The following is a 20,658-nucleotide window of genomic DNA, read 5'->3' as shown; positions in this document are numbered from 1 at the left end:
GAGCCCATGACAGAGTTCCAGCACTCCAAAAAGCTGATGCACTTGCAGGCACCACGATCCAATGGTTCCCAGAGTGCAAAGTGAGGAGGGATTAAAAGGAATTAAGTCCTAGTTGAGGAAACACGTCAGACGGTGTCTGGCCCAAGGTTGCCCTACGGTGATTGGAAGACCCTGGAGGAGGAGGTGGAACCTTTTTCAGACACGCCCCTACTGTCCTGTCCCTCCTCCAGCCCTAACCCCACCCTACCCTGCTGTCTTTCCACCCACTGAGAGCATCCAGCACAATACAAATGTCCTCTACACAAAGAGAACTTCTTCAACAAAGGATGCTGGGAAAACTGGTCAGCTACATGCCAAAAACTGAACTCACACCTCTATCTAACGTCATGCACAAAAGTCAGATCAAAATGCATTAAAGACCTCAACATCAGACCTGGATCCGTAAAGCACATGGAGGAAAAGATAGGCACAACCCTCCATGATATTAGAGCTAAAAGCAGCTTCAAAGATGAAACATCACTGACTGAGCAAGTGGAAGCCAAGATAAACAAACGGGACTACACTAAACTAAGAAGCTTCTGCCCCTTAAAAGAAACGGTGACCAAGATATAAAGACAACCCACAGAGTGGGAAAAATTATTTATTCAATATCCATCTGATAAATGGTTAATCAATCAATCAATCACAACCATCCTGTTATTCGTCAATTGCCTCGAGCAGGCCCCAGTAATGTCTCCTTCGTCCTAGCCCTGAGAATTTTTTTTTAAAAGTGCCATATTCAAGGCTCTTTCAGAGTTAGGACAATGAGACCCTTCATTGTTACTGGTATTTGGCATATTGGGTACGCCACGGGGAGTTTGCCAGACTCTGCCGTGTGGACAGGTTACATTCAGTAGCCTGCCAGTTAGTCCAAAGTAGGAATGAGATGATAAAATCCAGCTCCCGGAAGAGAACAACGCAGAGTCTCCTGCCCCCACACCTGGCTGTCCTCACCGGGGCCCCTTGGAGGGGAGCAGGTTGAGTTTTCCTCCCCACCCCGACCAGGGCTCCAGCAGCCGAAGACCTCCAGAACCAGCCACCACCATGCTGGGACCACTCTCCACACGCATGAAGGTACCAGCAGAGGAACAAAGGCATGCGGGTCCCAGGGCTGAGATCTCCAAGCCTACTCGGATCGGGGCTGAGCATCCTCCACCCAGATCCTCCAAATTCCAGTAGGCGGGGGTCACACCCACCAACTGGCTCCCTGGCGCCGTGTAATCCCATCAACGGCCAAGACCCAGAGACTATAAAACCCAGCTCCCGGAAGCACGCGGCCGAGAATGGATAATATCCAAGAAAAAAGGTACTGGTAGAACTTTACCAAAAAAAAAAAAAAAATCCCACCCCATCTAAAGATGGGGAGAAGAAATGAATAGAAACTTCCTCAAAGAAGAAATTCAAATGGCCCAAAGGCACATGAAAAATGCTCTACATCATCAGGGAGATGCAAATCAAAACAACAATGAGGTATCATCTCACACCACAGAGACTGGCACACGTCCAAAAGAACAAGAACAACCAGTGCTGGTGCGGATGTGGGGAAGAAAGAAACTCTCCATCATTGTTGGTGGGAATGCTGACTGATCAAGCCTTTTTGGAAACCACTATGGACATTCCTCAAAAAACTAGAACTTGAGTTCCCATTTGACCCAGCAATACCACTTCTGGGAATATACGCTGAGGGACCAAAAACACACAACAGAAACAGCATCTGCACTTCTATGTTTATTGCAGCACTATTCACCATAACCAGAATCTAGAATCAAATCTGAGTGCCCGAGAACAGACAACTGAACAAAGAAACTATGGTACATCTATATAATACTATGCAGCTGTTAGGAAAAATGAAGTCATAAAATTTGCTTCTAAATGGATGGACAGAGAATATCATCCTGAGTGAAATGAGTCAGAAGGAGAGGGAAGAGAATCACTTGCACTCATTTGTGGGATATAAAAAAAATACTATGAAACTAATATCCAAGGCCAGAAAAACTGGAGCCAGGAGGACTGTTCAATAATTGGAAACTTGCCACAAGTGTGGGGGGGGGGGGTGAAAAGGGCAGTTAGGATACAGATGGGACCAGTATGACAAGAACAGTTAGAAATGATCATTCTGGACAAGAACTGAGTGTTGAAAGTAAGTAAAAGGTTATACATGACAATCTTTCAGTATCTGTATTGCAAACAATAATGCCCACAAGACGAGAGAGAGAGAAAGAGAGAGAGAGAGAGAGAGAGAGAGAGAGAGAGAGAGAGAAGAAAGGTGCCTGTCATAGCGGCTAGGGTAGGGGGCGGGAGAGAAAGCAGGGACATTGGTGGTGGGAAACGTACACAGCTGGAGAGATGGGTGTTGGAACATTATATGACTGAAACTCAATCATGAAAAACTGGGTAACTGTGTATCTTGCTGTGATTCAATTTTTTTTTAATTTTTTATTAGTGAAACACCATGAGGTACAGTTGTAGACTTACAAATTTTTGTGCTTGGGTTTCAGTTATACAATGATCCAGTACCCATCCCTCCACCAGTGCCCATTCTCCATCATTTACATTTTTAAAAAATTATTGTTAGTGAAACACCATGAGGTAGATTTACAAAGCCTCTTTTGCAAACCACAACACCCAAAAAGAGAGATTCAATTTTTTAAAAAATAAATTTAAAAAATAAAATGTGCTGTGTAACAATACCACTCGGCCAAGCGTCATCACTCATGGGGCCCACCTGGAATGAATCCAATTTCTGTATAACTTGTGTTTGTTTTTGATTGGGGTTGTCCCACCAGGAAGTACTCGGGAGCTACACTGGGCTGGGTGCTTAGGGGGTGATAGATATAGGAGGACCATGTGGTGCTGGGGGTCAAACCCAAACCTCCTCCCTGCAAAGCATCTGCTTAGCCCTACACATAATGTTTAATCGCCTTCTCCTTCATTATCCAAAGTGGTCTCACTTTGAACACTCTGTTACATGGCTACCCAAAGCTTAATCTTTAAAGTGATCTGCTTAGTTCCCTCCCCTACCCCCGCCCTCCTCCACCCCCTTTCCACCATTCCCTCTCAGAGGCGGAAACTAATTCATTTCTAAATTCTACCTTTCATACTGGCTAGTCGGAGGCCATATTCAAAAATACATTTAGGGATCTTTGCACTGTTTTCTCGAGCAGGCCCAGTAACGTCTCCATTGTGAGACTTGTTGTTACTGTGTTTGGCATATCGAATACGTCACGGAGGGCTTGCCAGGCTTTGCCCGTGCAGGCAAGATACTCTCGGTAACTTGCCGGGCTCTTCAAGAGGGGCAGAGGAATCGAACTCGGGTCGGCCAGGTCGGCCGTGTACAAGCCAAACGCCCTACGCACTGTGCTATCACTCCAGCCCATATATCTCGCCTGCCTGGCAAAGCCTGGGAAGCTACCCATGACATAGTCAATATGCCAAACACAGTAATAAGTCTCACAATGGAGACGTTACTGGGCCCGCTCCAGCAAATCGATGAACACTGGGTGGACAGTGCTACAGTGCCACAGTGCCACAGTGCACTGTTTTCGTGTATTCATTTGTTTATTTTAGTTAGGGGGTGTGTGCCTTGGGCCACACCCAACTGTGCCCCAGGCTCTGTGCTCGAAGTCCACTCCTCCCAGGGCTCAGGAGACCGGATGTGGACCAGGCACATCAAAACCCAGTTGGCCACATGCAAGACAAGCATCCTCCCTGCTGTGCTACCACTCTAGCCTCAGGACTATTTTAAAATCATGGACATAGTGGCTTGGATCTTCAAATTGGAGCATTTTTATCTGAAAACCCGGATTGGGAGATTTTCTCTTGAAAAAACAGGGTCTTCCCTCTCTGACCACATTTCCTCCTGGCAGTATGTGTTTCCCCCACCCCTCCAAGTATTCATCCTGCATTCATGTTCTCCTGTGCGGGCTTTGGAGTCTGTGGTTCCTCCATTTATATTAATTTTCAGATACTCTGGGTTGATCTCGTATCTCTTCCCAGATTCATAGGCTGAGTCCTGACCTTCCATATGCAATCATGGTTTGCAATACAGATACTGAGGGGCCATCATGTTTGGTCCTTCATCTACTTTCAGCACTCACCTCCCTCACGAGCAATTCCTCCAACCATCATTGACTTAGTGATCCCTTCTCCATCCCAATTGCCTTCTCCTCCAGCACATGAGGCAGGCTTCCAAACCATGGAGAGATGCTCCTGGCTCTTGTCTCTACTGTCCTTGGGTGTTAGTCTCATATGATGTTATATTATATTCCACAAATGAGGACTTGCTTATCATTTCAAACATATTGTCTTGCCCTAATCTCCATGAAAGACAAAACACAGTCATTGGAAATGAAACCACAGGAATAGTAGAAAGCAAATGTGAAGCCCAGACAATGTGATATAAAGGTAGCCAACTGAGTGCACCATACCTGGGTGAACTGCATGATACAAATGCAGCCTGAAATGAATGTGCTGTTTTAGGAACTCAAATGCAATATGCTCCTTTGCATTTGTTGGTATAAAAATTTTTAAGCAATATAGAAGTCAGAAGAGATTGTATAGTGGAAACAGCACACTCGGGTTCAATCCTCAGCACCCTATATGGTTCCCAACGCAGTCAGGAGTGATCCTTGAGCACTGAGTCATGAGAAAATCCTGAGTACAGCCAACTATGCCCATATATATATTAAAGTATAATATATTTTATTATATATACAGTAACAACAAGTCTCATGATGGAGACGTTACTGAGCCCGCTCGAGCAAATCGATGAACAACGGGAGGACCGTGACTGTGATAAAAAATTAAGCAACTGGGATGTAGTTCACTGGTAGAGCACTTGCCTTGCATGTGTGAGACTGAGATTTTATTCGCCCCCCCCAAAAAAAATACATATAGGTAAATAGCACAGCGGGTAGGGTGTTTGCCTTGCAAGCAACTGACCCAGGTTCAATTCCTCCATCCATCTCAGAGAACCCGACAAGCTTCCAAGAGAATCCTGCCCACACAGTAGCTACCTGTGACATATTTGATATGTCAAAAACATTAACAACAAGTCTCACAATGGAGACATTACTGGTGCCCAAGCAAATCGATGAACAATGGGAAGACAGTGCTACAGTGCTTCAGTGCTATAGATAAATAAATTAATAGATTGTACTGGCTTGTTGAGCTTCCATTGAAACACACACACACATACACCAAAAAAGTCTAAAAATTAAAAAATTATAAAACCATCATGGTAGGGGCCAAACCCAATAGAAACATATTTTTTCACAGTTTTGGAAATTACAAGCCCAAAATGAAAACATTTACACATTTGGTCTCTCCAAAGGGCTCTCTTCTTCACCAGCAGATGGCCATTTTCTGTCTTCCATCCGGACAGAAAACTCTTCCTACTCTTTCCTAGTCTCCTCTTCCTCTTCTTCTCCCCCGCCCCTACACTTTTTTTTTTTTTTGGCTTTTTTGCTTGCTTGGTTTGGGGCCACACCCAGCCCTGGGCTTACTCATGGCTCTGCACTCAAGGATCACTCCTTGTGGCTATGTTCAGGGGACCATATGGAGTACTAGGGTTGAAACCCAGATCTGTCACGTGTAAGGCAAGCACCATAAGCATTGTACTATGTCTCTGCCCCCCCTGGTCTCTTCTTAACAGACTTATTGGGCTGTGGCCTACTCGAACCACCCCATTTAATTCACTGTCCCTGCATAGGCTCTATTCAAGGTTATGTTCTCAGACACTGAGGCCAGGACTTCAACATCCAAGTTTTGTGGGATCATCCCAGCAACAAACTCTTACAAAGATTCTAAGCTAAGCAGCTCTCTGAAGGATGCTATGCTAAGTAACATGGTATATCCTCCCCTCCAGTTTTGAAGAGTCGTCTTTTAAGTGTACAGTAGAGTGTTAATACTGTGCCACTCCCCCAATCAGACCCACATTATGTTTTTTAACTGGGAAAGCTGGAAGAGGGTCAATTGGACCATAGCTATGGTAGTCAGGGGCTACTCCTGTCTCTGCATTCAGGGGTTACTCCTGGCACATCCATGGGACCTTATGTGTTTCCAGGATTGAACGTGGGTGAACTGCATACAAAGGAAGTTCCTTAACCCCTGTACTCTTTCTCCAACCCCCAGATCATGTGTACATAAAATAGAAATTGATTCCCAGCTCAGCACATTAAACACAGACCCTACACTTGCATTGTGTATCAGACAATTGCAAAGACTGAGTCATAATTCATTTGTTCAGGACTTAGATAAACAGACACCAAGAGCTTTCCCTGCTATTGTGTTCCAGAAGGTTAGTTCCAGAGGGTAAAGTGTTTGCTTTGCATACAAGCACTTCAGCCCCAACCCTGTTTTGATCTCTGGTACCACAAATGGTCCACTGAGCACTACCAGGCATCATTCTCAAGTGCACAGCCAAGATTAAGCCCTGAGCACCACCACCAGGTATAGTCTAAAACCCAAAAGATTTCTTTTAATTAAAAAATTAAATTAAATAAATAAATGTCAATACTGCTTCCATTGGACTGGTCAGTGGTTGGAACTAACCACAATTGTGTGAGGGGCTGAGGGTAGGTAAGATAGAGAAGAGACAGCTATGACAATAATAGCTGGGAATGATCACACACTGGACAAGATCCGAGGGTTAAAATTAGGTAAGGAATACTTTTGATAACCTTTCAGTGTCAATATTGCAAATCATAATTCCCTAGAGAGAGAGAGAGAAAATAGAGAGAGAAAGAAGAAAAGCACCTGTCAAAGAGTTAGGCAGGGGGTAGGGGGTAAGGGTGATGGAAGGGAACCTGGGGACACTGGTGCTGGGAATTGTACACTGGTGGAGGGATGGATGTTGGAATACTGCATCACTGAAACCAAATCATGAATGGCTTTGTGATGTTCTAAAAAAATTTAATTTTTTTTTTAAATGCTACTTCCACTTGTTTGTTCATTGCAGCACTGTTCACAATAGCCAGAATCTGGAAAAAACCTGAGTGCCCGAGAACAGATGACTGGTTAAAGAAACTTTGGTACATCTACACAATGGAGTGTAACTGTTAAAAAGGATGAAGTCATGAAATTTACATACAAGTGGTACTACATGGAAAGTATCATGAGCCAGAAAGAGAGGAACAGACATAGAAAGATTGCATTCATCTGGGGAACATAAAGTAGCAAAATAGGAGACTAACACCCAAGAATAGCAGAGATAAGTACCAGGCAGTTTACTCCATGGCTTAGAGGCCAGCTGCACACTCTAGGGGTAAAGGCAGCTCAGATAGAGAAGGGAGCACCAAATAAAGGGTGTTGGGAAGATCCACCCAGGATGGGAGATGCATGCTCAAAGTAGACTATAGACCGAACATGATTGCCACTAAATGCCTCTTTTGCAAACCACAGGCCCCAAAAGGAGAGAGAGAACAAAAGGAAATGCCCTTCATTCCCCACAGAGGCAGGGTGGGATGGGGGGATGGAGGGTGGGAGGGATACTGGGATTAGGGGTGGTGGAGAATGGACACTGGTGGAGGGATGGGTACTTGATCATTGTATAACTGAAACCCAAGCACAAACATTTATAAGTCTACAACTGTACCTCATGGTGTTTCACTAATAAATTTTTTTTTAAATGCTGCTTCCAGGGACTGGAGTGATAGCACAGCAGGTAGGGCATTTGCCTTGCACGCGGCTGACCCAGGTTCGATTCGCAGCATCCCATATGGTCCCCTGAGCACCGCCAGGGATAATTCCTGAGTGCAGAGCCAGTAGTGACCCCTGTGCATCGCCGAGTGTGACCCAAAACGCAAAAAAAAAAAATGCTGCTTCCAGTGTTCCAGAAATCTGAACTGATTTTACTGAGAATATTTGGTTCAAAGGAACTCAAAGATAAGCTATATTCTAAATCTTCTCTTATCAGGAAAAATCAAGTCTTTGTTGTCTTTGCTTGATACATTTTTATTTTGTTATTAACTTTTCTAAAATTAGAAGTAAACTGTAATTTGTTAGTAATGTTTAATTAGTCAAAGATCTGACACACTGATGTTCCTATGGCCACATAAATCATAGTTCAATAATTGCAAGATAGTTTGACACCTTTTTTTGGAAGGAAGAAAGGATGGATGGATGATATGACAGATAATACCATGTAAAAACATTGGAAAAGTAAAATAATCTGGAATGGTGAATAAAGTCAAACACAGTTAGAATCTCATCTTAATATAAACTTCTAGAAAACAGAACATTGGGGGCTTTATTTTTGCTAAGGCATTTTTAAAAGCATGTTTTGATGATCTTTTTAGACAAAATCATTGTGTCTTGAGTCACTAAGTGATTCTCAAGGACTTTTTTCTGGCAGGCAGAGATGTTGTTTATAATACATTAGATGCATGTTACAGTACTTTGTATTCTGTAATTTCATCCTGAAATCCCAAGGGTCCTCACTGCTAACTCTGTCCCAGTGGGACTGAGGAGATTCTAACAGCACAGGATTCAAGAACAGGATCTTTGCCAATGGAGCACCCCCGCCCCCTGTGCTCAGACACCCCACAGATTCCCTGTGACCCAGTTACCCATAGGATCACCGAGCACACAGCTTACCCAGTGAAGACTATTAATGCTACATTAAATTAAAGAAGACATTACTCAAATAACATGTTTGTTGATAACATATTGCTCAAATAACATAACAAAATATTAGGCTCATTGGAGACCAACATGATAAATCTCCAAGAATTTTTAAAAGCATTCTAGTTAGCACACATGTACTCAGCAGCAATGTCCCCAGCATGGGCCTATACATACATACATATATATGATATTAAAAGATAAATAAATATAATCTAATATATATCGGATATTAAAAGATAAACAAGGCAAACCCCTCAAGAAATGCATCTTGTAGCAAAGAAGACACATGCATACAAGGACCTGTATGTAACATATTATGGGATGCTCTGTGTAGTCACTCTTGATCATTCTCAGTGTAGCAAAGTGATGTTCATTGAGGTACGGTATGAGAATATCATAACACCACCACTGAGTCGTTCCAGGTAAGCCCAGTCTCTGGGCTGACATCTCTGAAGCCTTGTCAAAATGAAGGTGAGCTGGGTCCCTGTCATGCTGGAAGGCCCTGTGTCCCACACCTGACTTTCTCCTGGGTTATCAACTGCCTAGATCCAAGACTAATTTCAGAGAGATGTCAAGATGATGAATCATCCCAGCCCCACAGCTCCTGGAGTACAGGGTCAGACATCTCCAAATGCCACAGTATTCACGGCCCAAAAGGAGCACAGTAAATTAGATGGGAAAGTTACATAGATGTCCACAAGGCTCAAGGAGCAAAAATAGTAACACAGAAGGTTCAACTAGCACCTAACAGCTCAGTACATCAGTGACTTTCGAAACGGCATTGTGTGGTATGTGTTGTAACAAGTTATGTAAAGTAAATTATTTCGTACCTGTTGAGAGGGTAGGCTGAGCGGGATAAGAGGAGGAAATTGGGGACATTGATGGAGAGAAGGTCGTACTGGTGGTGAGATTGGGACTGGAACATTGAATACCTGAAACAACTGTCTTCTAAACAACTTTGTACATTACGGTGTTTAAATTAAGTTTCAAAGATTTTTTTTAAAAAAGGAATATCGAAAAATAAATAAATAAATAAATAAGGAATATTAAAGCACCAGATTCCAATGATTCATTCAGGAAAAAAATGTATTTTGTCATTAATAAGCCTTATATTGATTACACATTAAAATTAAACCTTGTATATACCGACATAAAGAAATAGATTAAAGCAATACAAAATAAATTATTTTGGTTCTGTTTGGAGGGGCAGGGTTTGGGGTTCATGAAGGAAATATGGTGGTGGGAAGGTGTCATGGTGGTGGGATTGGTGTTCGAATATTAAATATAATTAAATATTGTGAACAACTTTCACTTCTCTTAATCACTTAACTTCCCATTAGTCGTCGATTTGCTCGAGCGGGTGCCAGTAACGTCTCCATTTGTCCCTGTCGCGTGCTAGTGTAGCCCAATGGCATCTGTTCACTCCGGGAACATGAAGGGCCTCAAACCGATCGTTCATGATCTTGACGAAGAAGTCTGACCATCTGGTAGGTGGGCGGCCACGCGGTCTCTTGACATCCCGTGGAATCCAATCAGTAACAGCTCTAGTCCAACGGTCGTCTTTAAATCTCATTACGTGACCAGCCCATCTGATTTTCGACACCTTGGCAAATGAGACAGCGTCCCTGATCCTTGATCGTCGACGGATGTCAGAACTCCGGATTCGTTCTCTCATTTGAGTGAAACGTGATATTCCAAGCATAGCTCTTTCTATTCTTCTTTGGGAGACCTGAATAGTGTTCTCATCTTGTTTGCGTAGGGCCCAGGTCTCTGAGGCATATGTTAATGCAGGAAGAACAGTGGAATCAAAGAGATGTGCCCGGAGCCGGAGGTTCTTCCTCCTCTTAGCTATTTCTTCGACGTTCTTGAAGGCGTTCCAAGCTGCTCTCTTCCTCCTGCGAAGCTCGGGTGCCAGGTCATTTGTCATGTTGACCTCTCGACCTAGGTACACATAGCTGTTGCATTCGGAGATGGTCGTTCCATTGAGAGCGAATGGGGCGTCAGGAACAAGGCTGTTTCTCATAAACATTGTCTTCGTAAGATTCAGCTGTAGTCCTACCTTTCCACACTCACGGTCAAAGTCGGCCAGCATTTGTGCCGCTTGGCTGATGTTTGGTGTTATTAAAACAATGTCATCAGCAAAGCGGAGGTGGTGTAGTTGCCGACCATCTATCTTCACTCCCATTCCTTCCCATTCCAGTCGTCGCATGATGTTCTCGAGGGTGGCACTGAAGAGTTTTGGTGAAATGGTATCACCCTGCCGCACCCCTCTCTTGACATCAACGATCACTTCTTTGTAGAATGGTGAGATCCTGGTAGTGAATCTGCAATACAGCTCACGGAGGATCCTGATGTATTGGGCTTGAATGCCCTGATTGGCTAGGGCTTCAATGACCGCTTCCGTCTCAACAGAATCAAAGGCCTTCTTTAAATCAATGAACGTTAAACAGAGCGGCATCTTGAACTCCCGAGAAACCTCAATGAGCTTGGTTATCGTGTGGATATGGTCGATGGTGCTGAATCTTTGCAGAACCCTGCTTGCTCGCATGGTTGTCCTTCATCTAGTGTTCTGCTAATCCTATAGTGAACAACTTTATAAAAATGAAATGAATTTAAAAAATAAATACATTATTAAAATTAACTTTGAAATTTTTTATTCTTTTTGACACAGCCCCTGGGAATTTCTTATTATGTATCTTGTCATGTTGTATATCTACTAGGTCATGATGCATGTGCCATCTGCCTGGTATGTATCAAAATACAACTGCACAGAAGGAGCAAAGAGCTTGGCTTTTAATATTGGTCTTTAAAAGATTTTTTCTGGATGCAGGGAAAAATCTTAGAGGGACCAGAGTACATAGCTGGTAGGCACAGCTTTTGATCCCTGGCATGGCATGGTCTCCCTAACACAAATGTATGTAATTCCTATTGCCCCCAGAATTACTTGAAGGCCTCTCAAAAAACAAGTAAGTTTTTTTTCAATGATTTATCCAGGAAGGTGGAGAGATAGTTCAGCAGGTAGGGTACTTGCCTTGCACAGAGCCGACTCACATTCAATCTCAACATCCCTTATGGTCCCCTGAGCTCTGCCAGGAGTAATCCCTGAGTGCAGAGCCAGGTATAACCCCTGAGCATCACTGAATGTGGCTCAAAAAAAAAAATCTAAATTAAATACAATTTTAAAATGATTTATCTGCAGGAAATTAGAGGAGAAAGCCAAGATGGGAAAAGTATATGCAAAGTCTTCAAGGCTTTGAAGTGTTCGTGAATTTCTGGAACAGCAAGTTAAATGAGCGTGGAGAAAGAAGTGGGGGGAGGGGACGGCATTAGAAGTCGGGGGGCCACCCACATAAGTAGGCTCCTATTGGTCAAATAAAAGCGTCCTTTGACTGTTGTCAAATGCTGTGAGCTAAGGAGCACTGTAGCAGACTTTAAATGTGGATTGATAGGTCAGAGACATGACTCCAAGGGCTGAGTGCTTGAATATCACTGAAAGTAACACCCAGGCATGACTTGGAGGCAGCCCCTGAACACTGATCGCCAAATGTGGGTGAAACCCCGCTATACCCTAAAACACCATTACAGTGGTTGTGGTGTACAAGTGTTGCTTATTTGAAGAGCAGAGAAGAGACTGAGGATAAGGCAGAAGCAGGGAAACCATTAGAAAGTCATACCATGCTGGGCCCGAGTGATGGGCCAGCAGGTAGGGCACTTGCTTTGCATGTGGCCCACCCAAGTTCGATCCCCGACATCCCATAGGGTCCCTTATTCACTGGTAGAGGTGATTCCTGAGTGCAGAGCCAGAGCATTGCTGGGCATGTCCCCAAAATAAATAAATAAACAAAAAGAGAGAAAGAAATTCACACCATGAACAATGAGAGAAAAAAATAAAACCAGGGAGAGAACATCCTGACCCTGTGCCAGGCTGTCTTTACTAGGGCAATTCAGAGGGGGATGGGTTGAGTCTCCGTTCCCACCCCAGCAAAACCCTGGCAGCTGAAAACCTCTAGAACGCAAACCACAGCCATGCCCAAGACTGTTCTCCACAGCCTCAGAGGATCCTCACCTACAGGGGAGCCTTCAGGAAAAACCCAGGTGTGGGGGACCCATGACTGAGATTTCCAAGTTCACTCAGAGTAGAACTGGGCCTCCTCCCCCCAGCTCCTCAGATTTTTCAGTAACTTGGCAGTCACACCCACAAACTGCCCACGGTGCTATATAATCTCATCAAAGGCCAAGAAGAGAGTGACATGGGCCTCACCCATGAGTGAACCTGCTCTATAATCATATTCTAAATTTCAGAATTCCTGGAGCAACCTCTTGAACTTTAAGCCTGATGTACCAAAAATAGCACACATTTGTTTGGGTTTAAGATACATGCTTGTAATCTCTTATCCAGGGGCTTAAATGGCTCAGGATGAAAAACAATAATCTTCACACACTTTCCTCTTATGGTGGTGGGAAGGTGCACAGTGGTGGGAATGGTGTATGAATATTAAATGTAATGAATTGCTGTGAACAACTTTATAAAAATAAAATAAAATAAAACCAGGGGCGGTAAAATCAGAGAGACGTGACAGGGATGGGGTGACAGGCATGGGAGATGGTTTCCAAATCACCAGAGGAAAACAGGCTTGCCTGGAAGACAGAGGTCAGAATCCCCCCTCCTGCTTCTCTTCTATCGGCTAAATGCATTTACTCTCATCCACCAGTGGGAGATAACTGCGCTGATGAGCATCAGCTTCCCTTCCTGGCACAGTCTCTCTTTCTTTTTTTATCTTTTTAAAATGTTTTATTGGATCACCGTGAGATACAGTTACAAAGTTGCATGATTACATTTCATCCATACAATGCTCGAGCACCCATCCTTCCGCCAGTGCACATTTTCCACCACCATTGTTCCCAGTGTCATTCCCACCACCCAACCACATCCCACTCCCTGCCTCTGTGGCAGGTTCAATCCCTCTTATTCGCTCTCTAATTTGGGTCATTAGGGTTTACAGTACAGATACTAAGAGGTCGTCATGTTAGGTTCTTGGTCTACTTTCAGCACATACCTCCCATCCCGGGCAATCCTTCCAATCATCAATTACTTAGTGGTTTTTCTCCATCCCAACTGCCTTTCCGCCAGTATGTGGGGCCAGCTTCCAAACTATGGTGTCATCCTCCTGGCCCTTATCTATACTGTTCTTAGGAGTTAGTCTCATATTATGCTACTTCATATTCTGCAAATGAGCTGGCACAGTCTCTTGAGTTTGAATCACTTTGGGTTCATTAGAGTTTTGTTGCTGTTCTGTCCAACCCCAGTTCACTCTCAGCAATGCCTTGCTCAGTGTCAAGCAGGGAGTGTTTCCTCTAAACCAGTGACCCCTGCTTTTCATGCCTTGTAATAGTAGGAGAGGAGGCCAGGAGACCAAGTCTGGGAGGAAACGCTCTTCTCTGCTCTATTGTCCTTGGGCACAAAGGCTGCTAAAATCTGTTCGAGTTCTTTCTTGTTTATGTAATAGCTACTTTGGTCTTCTGTCATGTTTTTCTTTTCCCTTGGGGAGGAAAATGCTGTTCTCCCCAGAACTCATGAGAAAAAAAAGAGTAAGAAGAGCTATAGTTCTATTAGTACTTGTTAGAATCAAACGCTAAAGTGTTCCAGGAAAGGAACTGACTAAAGTTAAAAGGAAAAGTCGTTGGAGGCTAAGAAAGGGAAGAGAAGGCACTACCAGTGTGACTGGCCAGTCAGGGGGGGGGGGGGGTGGTTAGGGAAAAAAGGGAAATAATTATTATTATTGGAAATACTTTTTTTTTTTAAGTAAATGAAGTGGGAAGGGAAAGGCCACTGGCTACACCTTGCAACTCAAGAAATTTCTAGGAGAGAAACTGAATAAAGTTTCCTCAAAGAAGATATATAAGGACTAATATTCAACTGAAAAAGATGTTTGTTGTCCCTTATTATTAAGGAGATCAGGCGCGTTCAGGGTGGTATGGCCATAGACTGGAGCGATAGCACAGCGGTAGGGCGTTTGTCTTACAAGTGGCCAACATGGCTGACCCGAGTTCGATTCCTCTGCCCCTCTCGGAGAGCCCGGCAAGCTACCGAGAGTATCTCCCCCGCACGGCAGAGCCTCGCAAGCTACCCGTGACATATTCGATATGCTAAACACAGTAACAACAAGTCTCACGATGGAGACGTTACTGGGCCCGCTCGAGCAAATCGATGAACAATGGGAGGATCATGACCGTGACAGTATTATTAAGGAAATACAAATCAAAATGACAATGAGATGTCACCTCACACCAGTGAAAATGGCATACAGCATTGACTGGAAACAAGGAGTGTTGAGGGAATGTGAGGAAAATGGAACCCTTGTTTGCTATTGGTAGGAATATTGTCTGGTTCAGTTTTTAGAGAAAACAGTATGGAAATATCTCAAAATATTAAAACTAAGATTCCTATATTACCTCGTGATTCCAATTCTCAGAATCTATCCCAAGAACTCAGACACATTTTTGGAAAAAAAATATATAGGCACACTAAGTTCATTGTAGTGATACTAATAGCCAAGATGTGGTTTGTAAATGTCCAATGAAAGATGGATGGATGAAGAAACTGTGGTACAGGTATACAAAGAAATACTACTTGCTATAAGAAAAGACGAAACCTTGCCTTTTGCTACAACTTGGCAGGAGATAGAGGGAACTAAGTTAAAGAAAATAAGGCAGAGTGAGAAGGACAAATGCCGGATGATCTCACTCATCTGTTGTACATAAAGAAACAAAGCAAGGAAATGGCGAGTGTCCAATGAAAATAAACCCTTGGATTTTGACCAGGGACTTTGACAACAGAACTGAGTTAACCCAATGAGGAGAGAGGTTGGAGGATAGGGAAGGAAGTGGAGAACTGAAGAGACATATGGACAGAGGTCTGGGGTCTTTAGCACTTTGGTGGTGGTGGAAGTGTAGTAACTTGCACACCCAGAATATGAACATTAACATGAGTGCGACCATGTTCCCTTAAAAACAATAAAATATATTTTATAAATTAAAACATGACTTTTTTAGTCAGATGGTATCTCTGTTCTCAAGAAACTTCAGGAAGGTTGGTATCATGTTCAAATCACAGCAGCCTCTTCAGTAGAATATACTAAGGGCTCATGTGTAGCAAAATGGGAAAGAACATGCAATTTCCGGACAACTCGGTCCGTGACTCAGGTAGTGAGATAACATGGCCTGCTTGTAAAGCATGTTCAGGGGATTCCATTATCCAAAGGCAACATTCTGTCTTCAGCCACTGACCAGTCATACTAGTCTAAAACTTGCGGGGGAAGGAAGAAAGGAAGGAAGGAAGGAAGGAAGGAAGGAAGGAAGGAAGGAAGGAAGGAAGGAGGGAAGGAGGGAGGGAAGGAGGGAGGGAGGGAGGGAGGGAGGGGAGGGAGAGAGGGAGGGAGGGAAGGAGGAAGGGAGGGAGGGAGGGAGGGAGGGAGGGAGGGAAGAAGGAAGGAAGGAAGGAAGGAAGGAAGGAAGGAAGGAAGGAAGGAAGGAAGGAAAGAAGGAAGAAAGGGAGGGAGGGAAGGAGGGAAGGAAGGAAGGAAGGAAGGAAGGAAGGAAGGAAGGAAGGAAGGAAGGAAGGAAGGGAGGGAGGGAGGGAGGGAGGGAGGGAGGGAAGGAGGGAGGAAGGAAGGAAGGGAGGAAGGAAGGAGGGAAGGAAGGAGGGAAGGAAGGAGGGAAGGAAGGAGGGAAGGAAGGAAGGAGGGAGGAAAGTCAGGATTTTATGGCATTATTGGTTGTTTATCCATCTCTGATATCATGATGAGTGTCACCCCAACCCCAGAGACACGTTCTGAAGTTGTTTCCATAACCTCAAACACCTGACGACTAATAAAATGTTTTAAATAAAATAAAAATACTTAAAGATGCTTACAAGGCAGATCTATTCTAAGCAATGGAAGCAAGGATCCTCAACTCACATTAATTTTAGTTGCTATTCAGTCAACAGCATCATGGAAACTCTTAATAAAGAACCCCTTTACTAAGCAGAGGTGACATTCAACAGCACACATGATATAAGTGTTGTCAGAATAGTGGGCCCTCGTCATCAAGTTGCAAGTCCTTCTCTTCTGGAAGAGAACATAACAGGACACATGCCATAACGAGACCCCCCAGACCCTGCACCAGGCTGTTTCATTCAGGGCGCCCTGGAGGGGGACAAATGAGGCCCCTCCCCACCCCAAGGGACCCAGACCCGGCAGTTGAAAACCTCCAGAACTCAACTGTTGCCATGCTCACGGCCGCTCTCAACACACTCAGGCTGAGCCCCACCCACTAGTGAACCTATTCCTGGACCACGTGGATACAAATTCATGCCTCACAACACCCATACTCCAAGAGTACCACACCACATTTGATGGGGTTTAAAGTAGGAGGCAACCAATCTGCAGGGTTGAGGGAATTTTTTTTACAGATATTTATACATATAAGCACACAAGGCTCAACCTTTAACAACATGTTAGCGATCTCTTATAAAAGGGTTTAATGGCTCCTGGGTGAAACACAATAATCTTCACACTCTTTCCTTTAAGGAACTTTATTATAGCATTTTCAGCAGTTTTTTCATAATAAACAATACAAAATAATTTATTTCAGTTCTTCTTTGGGGCAGGGGTTGGGGTTCAGAATAGAAACAGCCAAAATATGATGGTGGGAAAGTGTAACGGCGGTGGGATTGGTGTTTAAATATTAAATGTAATCAAATATTGTGAACTACTTTATAAAATAAAAAAATTAAATAATAGTGGGTGGGAAACCCAGGGTTAGGAGTTACTGTCCTGAACTTTCACGTGTCTCATCACCACCCCAGCCATTCCCTTCCCTGTGGTCTCTCTTCTTGGACCTCCCACTTTCCACTTGCTAATTACTAAGGTTTAATCTCTAGCACACACCCCTGCTCCTCTCCTCACACCAACATCTCTACTTGTGAGTGTCTATGTCATCCAATGTCTCGATTTGAATTAGTGTAGATATTTGAGATCACTCTGGTCCTGAGTCCAGTGTAAATACAAAGATGGGAAGGTTTTGTCTTTAAGGAAATGTCACATGGAGCCCTATTTTTGCAGTCTACAGGAAGTGGATGGATGTCCAAAAATGATGAAAAAAAATATAGACCCTTTGAGGGGGTAAAAAAGAGTATATACTGTATGATTTTATTTATCTGTAATTCTAGATCAGAAAAAAATCATCCATGACAATATAAATCAGAAGAAGTGTTCCTTGGGGTGGGATAGGGGTGGGGATATTGATTGAAAGGGGACACGAGGAAGCCTTCAAGGTGATAAAAATGTTTTATAGCTTATTCAGGGGGAGATTTAGAATTTTTTCTTATTGAGTGTTTGCTGCATATAAATTATACATCAAAAAGAGTGTACAATTCATGAGCTAGAGACAGTGTACAGGGGTTATTTGTTGAATGCAACTGATACCACAGGAGCAGAAGGGTGGACCGATGGGTGAATTTAGTCACTCACTTTAAATCTTGCCCATGGAAGAGGTAGCCAATCAGAATAGATAATGGATGACTGGGGGCAGGATATGGCAGCAGTTAGAAGACACCCCCCAGCCCCATCTCTCGCTCTCTCTTCCAGAATCTGGCGTTTTGCTCTCCTCATAGACTGCAGGATGTGGTAGGACTCCCATCCTGTGTAGATGGCCAAACACAGGTGGGCCTCATAAGCCAGGGCAGGGGAAAAATAAAACCTGAGGGAAACTCAGATTCAGGTAGGGCCCAGACACCTAGAAAAGTTCAGGATACGGGCAGGGCCCAGAAGTCCAGGAAAGTTCAGGATACAGACACCCATCAGACACCCAGAAAGCTCAGAATACAGATACCCATCAGATGCCCAGGAACGTTCAGGATACAGACACCCATCAGATGCCCAGGAAAGCTCAGGATACAGACACCCATCAGACACTCAGAAAGCTCAGAATACAGACACCTGTCAGACACCCAAGAAAGCTCAGAATACAGACACCCATCAGATGCCCAGGAAAACTCAGGATACAGACACCCGTCAGAGGCCCAGCAACACTCAGTTACAGACACCCGTCAGACGCCCAGAAAAGCTCAGGATATAGACACCTGTCAGATGACCCCTGAAAGCTCAGCTTCAGGCACGTCTTGAAGTCCAGGATTGTGACAAGGTGCTGAACATGAGTCTTCACCCACACACATATTGTTGTGGCCAGTACTAAAAAAGCCAGGACAGGTGACAGGTATACTTCTGGGAACAGTTGGGAGACCCAGCAACAGGTGCAGAGGACAGGGATCTTGCCCACATGCACGTGGCAGTGGCTGGAGACCGAGGAAATCATACACGGGATAGAGACCGGCTCTGGCCATTGGTTACAGGAGGTGAGTAGACTGCGTGGGTCAAGACCGAGGAGTGATTTATGGGATGGGGCAACTTCAGGAGCAGGACTGGTGATATCAGTGTCAGGTAAAGGAGAGGCCTGGACATCTGGAGAGGGACCCAGACCCATCTACTTTAAATGCACATTAAACTTTTAATCTGACAGATTTATGAAAATCTTTTATAAAATTCTGAGAGGGGCTGGAGTGATAGCACAGTGGGTAGGGCATTAGCACAGCGGTAGGGCGTTTGCCTTACAAGCGGCCAACATGGCCGACCCGAGTTCGATTCCTCCGCCCCTCTCGGAGAGCCCGGCAAGCTACCGAGAGTATTCGATATGCCAGACACAGTAACAACAAAGTCTCCAATGGAGACGTTACTGGGCCCGCTCGAGCAAATCGACGATCAACGGGAGGGCCTTTACCTTTTACCTTTACCTTTATTTTATTTTATTATTTTTTAAGTTGTAGATTTACAATTTTTTGTGCTTTGGTTTCAATTATACAATGATCAGATACCCATCCCTCCACCAGTGCCCATTTTCCACCACCATGGATAATATCCCTCCCACCCCCATCCCCCCATCCCCCCTGTCTCTGTGGCAGGGCAATCCCCTGTGTTCTCTCTCTCCTTTTGGGTGTTGTGGTCTGCAAAAGAGGCATTGAGTGGCAAACATGTTCAGTCCATAGTCTACTTTCAACATGCATCTCCCCTCCTGGGAGGATCCTCCAAACATCCTTTAGTTGGTGCTCCCTTCTCTATCTGAACAGCCCTTTCCTCTAGGATACCCGGCTGGCCTCTAAGTTATGGAGTAATCCTCCTGGTGCTGATCTCAGCTATTCTTGGGTATTAATCTCATACTTTGTTACTTTATATCCCCCAGATGAATGCAATCTTTCTATGTCTATCCCTCTCTTTCTGACTTATTTCGCTTAGCATGATACTTTCCATATTGTACCACTTGTATGTAAATTTCATGACTTCATCTTTTCTAACAGCTACATAGTACTCCATTGTGTAGATGTACCAAAGTTTCTTTAACCAGTCATCTGTTCTTGGGCATTCAGGTTTCTTCCAGTTTCTGGCTATTGTAAAGAGTGCTGCAATGAACAAACAAGTGCAGATGTCACTTCGACTATACATTTTTGCCTCTCTGGGATATATTCCCAGGAGTGGTATTGCTGGGTCAAATGGGAGCTCAATTTCTAATTTTTTGAGAATCGTCCATACTGTTTTCCAGAAGGGCTGAACCAGTGGACATTCCCACCAACAGTGAAGGAGTGTCCCTTTCTCGCCACATCCACGCCAGCATCGGTTGCTTTTGTTCTTTTGAATGTGGGCCAGTCTCTGAGGTGTGAGATGGTATCTCATTGTGGTTTTGATCTGCATCTCCCTGATGATTAATGATGTAGAGCATTTTCTCATGTGCTTTTTTGCCATTCGGATTTCTTCTTTGAGAAAGTTTCTGTTCATTTCATTGCCCCATTTTTGGATGGGGTTGGATGTTTTCTTCTTGTGGAGTTCTACCAGTATTTTGTATATCCTGGATATCAACCCCTTGTCAGATGTGTATTCGGTGAATATCCTTTCCCATTCTGTA

The sequence above is a fragment of the Sorex fumeus genome, unplaced genomic scaffold (assembly GCF_029834395.1).
Source record: "Sorex fumeus unplaced genomic scaffold, SorFum_2.1 ptg000014l, whole genome shotgun sequence".
NCBI lineage: Eukaryota > Metazoa > Chordata > Mammalia > Eulipotyphla > Soricidae > Sorex > Sorex fumeus.
This window is presented reverse-complemented; position numbering follows the sequence as displayed.